This window comes from Ursus americanus, chromosome 13 (genome assembly GCF_024610735.1).
Source record: "Ursus americanus isolate L20-20 chromosome 13, mUrsAme1.1.p, whole genome shotgun sequence".
NCBI lineage: Eukaryota > Metazoa > Chordata > Mammalia > Carnivora > Ursidae > Ursus > Ursus americanus.
The window spans coordinates 34,521,724-34,532,627 of NC_142139.1; positions in this window are offsets into that span (position 1 = coordinate 34,521,724).

Sequence of the window (10,904 nt, forward strand, 5' to 3'; positions counted from 1 at the left end):
TCGACAGAGATAGAGACAGCCAGTGAGAGAGGGAACACAAGCAGGGGGAGTGGGAGAGGAAGAAGCAGGCTCATAGCGGAAGAGCCTGATGTGGGGCTCGATCCCAGAACGCCGGGATCACGCCCTGAGCCGAAGGCAGACGCTTAACCGCTGTGCCACCCAGGCGCCCCTCTTTTTTTTTTTTTAAGATTTATTTATTTATTTGAGAGGGAGAGCGCATGTGTGATGGGGAGGGACAGAGGGAGAAGGAGAGAGAATCTCTGACTCCGCGCTGAGCACAGAGACTGATGCCTGCCTCAATCTCTCCACCCCAAGATCACCATCTGAGCTGAAACCAAGAGTTGGACACTTCCCTGTGCCATCCAGGTGCCCCAATGCTGAGTTGCTTCTTACCCATATATGTATGAACTACATAAACATTGATGAAAAGTCCAATGAAACTCTAAACTCCCTTTCCATCTTGTAGATGCATATGTATTTGTCCTTAGTTTGTAAGGACAATTCTTCTCATTTGTTTTTTTTTTTTTGTAATTCTTATTTTGATATGAAAAGTTACCAGCTTTGAACTTATCAAATTCAACACCCAAAACCCAAATAATCCAGTTAAGAAAATGGGCAGAAGACAAGAACAGATATTTTTCCAAAAAAGACATCCAGATGGCCAACAGACACATGAAAAGACGCTCAACATCACTCATCATCAGGGAAATGCAAAGCAAAACACAATGAGATACCACCTCATACTTGTCAGAATGACTAAAATTGATAACAGGAAACAACAGGCATTGGCGAGGATGTGGAGAAAGGGAACCCTCTTGTACTGTCGGTGGGACTGCAAACCAGTGCAGTCACTTTGGAGAACAGTTTGGAGGGTCCCTCAAAAAGTTAAAAATAGAACTACCCTCCAATCCAGCAATTGCACTTCTAGGTATCTATCCAAAGGATACAAAAATACAGATTCTAAGGGGTACATGCACCCTGATGTTTATAGCAGCATTATCAACAATAGCCTAACTACAGAGAGAGCCCAAATGTCCATCGACTAATGAAAGATAAAGAAGATGTGGTGTGTATAGACACACACACACACACACACACACACACGCACACACACACACTGGACTATTACTCAGCCATCAAAAAGAATGAAATGTTGCCATTTGCAATGACATGGATGGAGCTAGAGAGTATTATGCTAAGTGAAACAAGTCAGTCAGAGGAAGACAGATACCATATGATTTCACTCAAGTGTGGAATTTAAGAAAGAAAACAGATGAACATGTGGGAAGGGGGGAAGAAAAAAGAGAAAGGGAAACAAATCAGGAGAGACTCTTAATGACAGAGAAGAAACTGAGGGTTGCTGGAGAGAGGTGGGTGGGGATGGGCTAGCTGGGTGATGGGTCTTAAAGAGGACACTTGTGATGAGCACGGGGTGTTGTATGTAAGTGATGAATGACTGAATTCTGTTCCAGAAACCAATCTTGCACTGTATGTTAACTACCTAAAATTTTAAAAAAGTTACCAGCTTCATTGCAACTCAGAATATGTGTAACTGGTGTATAAACAGCCGGCCCTCCCCTGTCTCGCCTCCTGTCACCGACATTGCTGGCTGCTTCCACCAGCCTCCTGTGCTAGGTTCATCCAGACGCCAGCCTCTATGCTCCCAAACTGCAGGGGTTACACGACAAGCTTCCCTAGAAACTTTTACTTGCTAAACATCACATTGGGATCTTGTTGCAGCCTTGGGTCTGTGCAAATTCGGTGTTCTCTACTCACAAGAATTCTATGAAGGAAATCTCTTCTAAAATGAATCTCTAGGCTCTTGGTAGATGCTCGTTGTCACACTAGCTTGACTATTTCCACGGTCATGTGTCTAGTTTCTCTCTTGGAATGTGTAAGCACTTACCCAAATGGTCTCAGATTTAAGGCCCCATCTGACACGCCAAGATTACCAGGAACATCCTATGTGTCATCCTTTTATTACCTACATAGTAGATTGTTTGCTGGGAAAGAAGAGTCTGCTTAGGAAGAACAAGAGGAAGGGAACTAACATTTGTTGGATACATGCTACCTGATAGGTAAATTGTATGACTATCACATTCATTCTTCATGAAAACCCTAACAAGTAGATCATTTGATCCCTTTTAATAATTGAGCAGATGAAAACGAGGAGGCTTTACCTACCATCAGAGCAATAATTCAAACTCAGATCAGTTTGACTTTGAAATATGGGCGTCAAAATTATTAGCACTTTAAAGTATATATAAAAAACACTTATTTTTCCAAATAATTCTAAGATAGGAATAGAATTAAACCAATTAGAGATTGAGAACTATCTGAGAAAGGCAACAACACTTATTGAATAACTCACTTTTCCAATTATAATATTGATTTTTAGCAATCTTAAGCCAGTCGTTATTTTTAAGAAAACTTATAGATCACACAAGTGAAATATGAAAAAAAAGGGTGATTTAGTAACACAATATTTGTTGAAGTAGGTAGTTTCTCATTATTGGTGAGCATTTCCTTTAATACAACTGGTATTTTTTTTTTAAAGATTTTATTTATTTGACAGAGAAAGAGAGTGGGAGACACAGAGCACAAGCAGGGGTGCAGTAAGCAGAGGGAGAAGGAGAAGCAGGCTCCCCGCTGATCAGGGAGCCGCACACAGGGCTCCATCCCAGGACTCTGGCATCGTGACCTGAGCCAAAGGCAGACGCTTTACTAATTGAGCCACCCAGGCGCCCCAGTACAACTGATCTGAATTGTGTCCCTCACTTCCTTTATATAAAAAAATCTTCCATATATGTTGCCTGGAAACCATAAATTACGAAGCTGTATGTTTTGTTTTGTCTCCATTTTAAGCTGCTTTATTCATATATAATTGACATGTGATAAACTGCATATTTTAATGTGTACTTTGATAAATTTTGACATATCTTTATAAACATGAACTCATTACCACGATCACGATCAAGATAATGAGAATATCCCAAGAATACATTATGTGTTAATTAATTGAATTTAAATAAAAATGTTTTAAAAAAAGAAAAAAAAGATCATGAGAATATCTACCACCATCAAAAGTTTATAGGCAACTGATGAATCACTAAATTCTACCCCGAAACTAATAATACACTATATGCTAACTAACTTGAATTTAAATAAAATCTTTAAAAATAAATAAATAAATTAATTAATTAATAAATAAGTAAATAAGGAAAAAAGTTTTCTTGTGCTCCTATGATCTCTCTTTGGCTTCTCCTTCCCACCTAATCACTGATCTGCTTTCTGTCGCTATAGATCAGTTTACATTTTCTAGAGTTCTAAGAAAATAGAAACATTTAGTGTATACTCTTTTTGTCTGGCTTCTTTCACTCAGCACTTTATTCATCCATGTTGTTGCTTTTATCAGTAATTTATTCCTTTCTATTATTGAGCAGTATCTCGTTGTGTGGATATAGTACAATGCGTTTTTATCCATTCAAATGTTGATGGACATTTGAATCACTTCCCATTTTTGGTTATTTCAAAAAAACCTATGAACATCTGTGTACAAGTCTTTGTATGGACATATGCTTTCATTTCTTTTTGGGTAAGTACTCAGGAGGGGAATGACGGGATCATAGGGCAGGTGTATGTTTAACTCTTGAAGAAACCATCAAACTGTTTTCCAAAGTGACTGTACCATTTTATATTCTACCAGTGGTGTATGAAAGTTCTAGTCTTTGCGTGCTGGCCCACACTTGATATGGCCAGTCTTTTTAATTTTAATACTTCTAATAGGCTCATGGTGGTATCTCATTGCAGTTTTGTTTGTTTGTTTTAATTGAAGTATGGTTGACATACAATTTTATAGTAGTTTCAGGTGTACAGCATAGTGGTTTGACATTTATATGCATCCTGTGACTTATTTATTTTATTACTGGACGTTTGTACCTCTTAATCCCCTTCACCTATTTTGCCCATCCCCCACTCCTTTCCCCTCTGGCAACCTCTCATTTGTTCTCTGTGTTTATGAATCTATCTCTGTTTTCATTTGTTTGTTTTGTTTTTTAGATTCCACATTTAAGTGAAATCATATGGCATTTGTCTGATTTATTTCACTTAGCATTATACCCCATAGGTCCATGTTGTTGCAATCATCGTGGTTTTAATTTCCATTTCTCTAATAACTAACGCTGTGGAGCATCTTTTCATGAACTTGTTTGCTATCCATATCTGTTCAAATCTTTTGCTTATTAAAAAAATGTGGTCCCTTAAAAAAAAAAAGTAAAAAGAAGTAACATAATATTGATTAGTATATACAGAGAAAAAGATCTGGAGGATCATTCCCCAAGCCAATAAAGTGATTATCTGTGGATATTAGAATTAAAGGGAAATTCGAATTTGTAAGTTACGCGTTTCCGATATGTTTGATTTTTTTCTTTTTTGCAATGAGCATGCGTCACTTTTCTTATCTAAAAAAGATATCTGTCTTTCTTTTTCTTGCAAAACACGCAATCAAGACAATCTTTACAGATTTAATGATTCGGTGACGAGGGTCGCGATAATCATTTTAGAGTAATGGGAATGGAATTATATATAGCTACTGCTACCTCTTCTCAGACAACATTATAAGGATGCTTCCTGAGAAGAGAACATCTGGAGAGATCTGGTTGAAGGAGGGTAGTGTTTGAGCAGCGTTTTGCTTGGTCTTTGTTTTGCTTGCGGCTGAGGAGGAGATGAGGGAGAGGCTGAGCCAAGCTTCGGGAAAGACAGGCGAGTTCTGGAAACAGATAAGAGGACGAGAAGGCTGCCTGTGGCGGAAAAACCTTGGGAAAGAGATGTCCAAACAAGGGAATTTAGAGGAAATTGTTCTGTGGAAGGGCGAAATAACCGTCTTCTTCATCTGCCCGGAAAAACATCTTTAAGATCAACATTATTCTTTAATACTTTTTGGAGTTTAATGTGTGTTTTCTGGAGATCTCCAGGTTGGTATAGAGAGCAGGGGTGGGCCAAGGAGCCTTTAGGGCATTCAGGTTACAAAAACTATTAGACTGAGAAGAGGAAGTAGTGGAAGAAGAGAGAAATGTAGAGCAAGTACACAATTTAGTTTTAAATCACTATTTTTTAAAATAATTTAAAACATATTTTTTAAAAGAATTTATTTTTTTTAGAGCAGTGTTAGGTTTACAACAAAACCGAGAGGAGGTAGAAAGATTGTCCATATATCCCATCTCCACACATGAATAGTCTTATCGACATCATTCATCAAAATGGTATATATATATATATATATATATATATATATATATATATTTTTTTTTTTTTTTTTTTAAGCCTGGGATGAAGCTACATTGACACATCATAATCACCCCAAATCATCCAAAGTCCGTGGTTTACTTTAGAGCTCACTCATGGAGTTGTATTTTCTATGGGTTTGAACAAATGTATAATGACATATACCATTAAACTATTAAATTATCATTAAACTATTATACAGAGTATTTTCACTGCCCTAAAATCCTCTCTGCTCTGCCTATTCATCTCTCCCTTCCCCCACCCCTGGCAACCCCTGAGAAATGTTATTGTGTCCACAGCTTTGTCTTTCCAGAATGTCATGTAGTTAGAATCATGTAGTATGTGCCCTTTTCATATGGGCTTCTTTCACTTGGTAATATGCATTTAAGGTCCTCCATATTTTCTCATGACTTGATAGTTCATTTCTTTTAAGCACTGAATATTCCATTGTCTGGATATCAGCAGTTCATTTCTCCATTTACGTACTGAAGGACTTAGTTGCTTCCAAGTTTTGGCAATTATGAATAAAGCTGCTGCGAATATCCACGAGCAGGTTTTTGTTTAGACATAAAATTTCAATTTCTTTGGGTAAATACCACGGAGTGTGACTGCTGTATCCAATGGTAAGACTGAGTATGTTTTGCTTTGTCAGAAACAGCAAGACTGTCTTCCAAATGGCTCTACCATTTTGCATTCCACCAGCAGTGCATGGAAGTTTCTATTGTTCCACACCCTTGTCAGCCTTTGGTGTTGTCAGTGTTCTGACTTTTGGTCATTCTAAGAGGTGTGTAGCGGTATCTTGCTTTAATTTTTATTTCTCTGATGACATGCGATGCAGAGCATCTTCTAATAGGCGTATTTGCCATCTGTTTGTCTTCTTTGGTGAAGGGTCTCTAAAGGTCTTTGGCTCATTTTTAAATTGAGTTGTTCATTTTCTTACTGTTGAATTTTACAAATGTTTCTGTTTATGAGATTAAAGTCCTTTATCAGGTATTTTTTTGCAAATCTTTTCTCTCACTCTGTGTCTTGTCTTCTTATTCTCTTGGCATTGTCTTTTGCAGAGCAAGAGTTTTTAATTTTAATGAAGTTCAGCTTATTAATGATTTCTTCCTTAGATTGGATCTCCAGTGATATATCTCACTTTAAAAAAAAATCAAAAAAACCAAAACCCTGTTTTTAAAAAATCCTCTTGACTAGGTAAAGTGAAAGAAGAGAGGCAGCCTGTATCCGTCAGAGTCCTGATAGAAAACATTGTCAAAAGGTCACTGAAAAAATTGTAATGAAGACACTATTTACTGAGATGTGGTCAAGGTTAAGGGAAACTAAAGGTGATGACCTAGCAGGAGATGGTCTCCAGCTCCAAGCCTAAGGGGGCAAAGGGAAGTATCAGCTACAGGAAGCTGAAGGAGAAGGGCTTCTGGACAAGAGTGTGGCTTTCGGTAGAGAAACCAATGGAGGCAAGAAAGCAGGTGGCTATGAGGTAGTCCAGACAGGTCAGTTTCCAGAATGTCCAAAGAGGAGATGGGAAGGATAGATAGCAAATCTGGGGAGGCATATGGAGAATGTCCCCACACGGACTTCCAACAACAGCCTACTCTTCCCATACAGTCACTCTTTAACCCACCTACTTCTTAGCTGTAAAGTTGTTAAAGATGGTTTCAACCCAGAGACTGGTGATTATGAATTCCTTTTTGGTCACAGACTCCAACAAGGGCATATAAGCCCCCATACAAATTAACATACAATGTTTTTCCTCCTTAGAGACGGAGAACTTTAATTAAACAAGTAATTGGATCTTTCTCACTTCCATTTTTATTAAAAAAATAGTAGCCAATGCCTGAAATTTTAAAAATAAATCCAGATTGTGTAGTTAAAATAAAAAAAAGATTCAATAGGTAAATTTCTGCTGAAAAGGAAATGTCAAAGTACATGGCTTCTTTTTTTTTCTTTTTAAAACTTCAGTAAGAATTTTAGCTTTGGAACGGTCATTGGCATAGTGACACTGGTCAGAGTTGACATTCTATGAGGTGAATTTTACCTCTCATGACAGTAAGCTGTGAAATCCCTGTACAAGGGTAAGTATTGCAGATGGAATAAAAGTTCCCATTGCTTCCTTTTCCGGGTGAAGTTTGGCTTAAATCAGAAAAAAAAGTCAGAATTCTCAAACATGTTGTGGGATGGATTCCATTTATACCATTCCTTTGTTTTGTAGTCCTTGAGATCATCTTTGTCAAGATCTGCCCCATTGACACTGTGTAGGTGTTTTTGTTTTTGTTTTTGTTTTTGTTTTGTTTTTTGAGAGAGAGAGGGGTGGGGAGCATGCACAGGGCGAGGGAGGGGCAGAGGGAGAGGGATAGAATCTCCAGTAGACTCCGTGCTGAGCGCCAAGCCCCTTGTGGGGCTCAATCTCATGATCTTGAGGTCATGACTCAAGGTGAAATCAAGAGTTGGGTGCTCGGCCAACTGAGCCACGCAGGCGCCCCTCTCAAGGTGGTATTTTGAGCAGAAGCAACATGCAGGGTTTTTTCCCAGTTTGAAAGATTTCTTCCTGCAGAGAAACTGCTACCCTGGATTCTAGCTGGCAGGAAATCTCCTCCCAGATCCACCTGTCTACCTCTGTTCTTCACTTCCAGAGAGGTAGCTTCATCCAAAGAGCAGGTAGTTTTCAAGCAACTCCTCTAATAAAGAGGGAGTTAGGAGTGTGGGTGCTAAATTTAGAATAAGAGTCCATCTCTTACTAATCATGAGAACTTAAACAAGTTACTTGCCTCTATATGGCGCGATTTCCTCATCAGTGGACAATAATAGTACCTACTTGACAAGATTATTGTGAGAATTAGCTTAATTCAGATAAAGACTTACAATAAAGCAGCCACATTTCATTAATCAAATGGCCACATATACCTGGAAGGCTGCGGAAAAATTTGTTCATGCCACTTATTTTGCTGCTTGTTCTTTCTTCTATTTCTGAATATTTCTTGAGACCAGTATATGCTCAGCACTGTGCTGAGTTGTATGAACAACTAAAATAGAATTAGTTCCTGGTCTCATTGAGTCCACAGTCCAGTAGGGAAGGCAGATATTAATCAAACAATCACAACCGCACATATAAAATTGCTGTGGAGGAAAAGTACATGATTCTATGAGTACCAACAAAGGGGGATATGATGCCAAGGAAGTGTTTAACCTGACACCTTCAGGCCAAGGAGGCGTTATCTACCTCCAATTCAATTAAGGGCCACTAGCCTTACCTTTTAGACAGCCAGGGGATTTTTGTATTAGCAGAGGAGAATTGTACTCTACGCTCCTAACAGAACTTCAAGGCTCTAATGTTGAATAGGTTGACGAGACCTTTGTGGTAATAAACAAAATTGTAGGGGCGCCTGGGTGGCACAGCCGTTAAGTGTCTGCCTTCGGCTCAGGACGTGATCTCGGCGTTATGGGATCGAGCCCCACATCAGGCTCCTCTGCTCTGAGCCTGCTTCTTCCTCTCCCACTCCCCCTGCTTGTGTTCCCTCTCTTGCTGGCTGTCTCTATCTCTGTCAAATAAATAAATAAAATCTTTAAAACAAAATTGTACTGAGGATCTGTCTTTGACACGGATGCAAGGCAATCTGGAATGAATCTTAGTGATATGCGGAGTTTCTTTCTTCACCAAGGCAGAAACCCCAGAGGTGCTGTCAAACACTGCTGGCTCTCCAACCATGGCCAGTATCAACCGGGGCGTTGACGTTTTGTTTGGCAAATACCGTTTTTTACAATTTCAAAACCACAGGAGGCCTTTGAGCTTTCCAAAAGGGCTCCCAAAATAGGAATCCTCATTTGATTCTGTCCTTATGCCAATAACATGAGAACCAGGACTTGTCTCTGCTAGGAGAAGTCAGTACTCTCATTTGAAGAGAAATGGCAATCCCTTTATGATATACTTCAAAATACTGGAATAGATTTTAGCAATTTTGGAAGGGATAGGAACAGTTGAGAGAGACATTGTTCTAGTGTTTACATTTTCCTCTAGGGCACAAATCAAAGTAACCATTTCCAAGGCATACCATTGCACCAAGGTCTTTTATCTGGTAATGCAGTGAGCAATTCTGTAAGAAGACTCAGGACAACACTTTGTGGGATCAAGTCCGATTTTGGTAAAGTTTTAACACTTTTCAATCGAGTCTTTTATGGGCAAAAGAAGCAGGTGGTACAATGTATTTTTAGGGTGTAAGGGACCACTTGGGCTTCCTACTTCCGTACGTAAAAATCTTGCTGCATAAGATGCCTTCTGACTTTTCATTCCATTATGCTCACTGGTACAAATAAAACCCAATGATTTTTTGTTTTGATATTTCCTAGCCTAAGTCGGTATCAAGGTATAGCTAGATAGATGTTCACAATCATAATGATGTGTCACATTTCCAATTCATACGGAAGGAAGGCCTGCTGGATATTAAAGCTGGCCGGTGAGGACAATTATAAATCATCAACCTGTGCATTGCTCGGCATGTTGCCTTTCCCTTGTTTAGTATTATACAGTGCTTTAATAAAAATATAAGTTGTACAAAAAAATTCCCCCCCAACTATAATTCTAAATATTGGGGAAGACAGAAAAGGAAAACGTATTTTTTCCCAGGTTTGTGGATCCTCTGAAAGCCATCCACGGCAGCTCCGGGCCATGAAGCCGAAACTAGCAATCTTACCTATCAAATCTCTAATCTTATAGTACTATACACTCTCTCTCATTTCAATTTCACCTGTCCTTTATCTATTAAGTATAACTGTATGAAGTGAGAGAGAAAATAACCGAAATCAGTCAGAGTGAGGGTTTATAAGCTATGGTGCAAGGATCACTGGTAGCCCACTGAAAAAAAACTCATCACTTTTTCCAGTCTTCCCCAGACCTCCTGTTGTCATTCCTCTTGTCATCTCCTCTCCTCTCCTCAGATCTTTTTCCCCCCTCGGATTTTATTTTTTTAAACCCCAATGTTTCTCTGAAATGACGATGAGTTTCTGAAGAGATTTTGTGCACCATGACTGACCATTTGGACATCTCAGAGAATATTCCCTTCTCCTAGCAAGGTGTCTTGACCTACGTAGGGTCTGTGAGCTCTTAAGGAATTTGCAGATGTCCTTTCACAGGGTCTGGAACCAAAACCTCCATGTGAATTTACCCACTGGGAGTTTCATGTACTATGATTCTTTTTGTGGTATGACTCTTTCCCTGTCTTTGCTTTAATTTTTCTCGTGGACTAGTTACTTCGGTCATTCATGATCACTTATCTCTTACTGTTTTTCTTTCCTCATTCTAACTCCTCCTCCACTCAAGTTTTTAAATTTGCAACCTCCTATTTACACCCCTCCTAGCTCTTTACAGAGAGCCCTTCACTTCATCCTCCCAGCAGGGGTCACCCTAGTTCCTTTCCTGAGAGCCTGATACTTCCAGGGTCCATTGTTAAGTTAAAGAATCCACTTCTAGTCTTGATTCAGTTCCAGTTTCCATGTAACATTTTAAATACTTCAGGCTCAACATTCACATTTTAGTCATCTCCATTCTTATCTAAGATTGGGTAGCACTTTAAGTACATTTTTAAGACCATAATTTTATTTTAAAATTGTATTTATTTATTTTCACT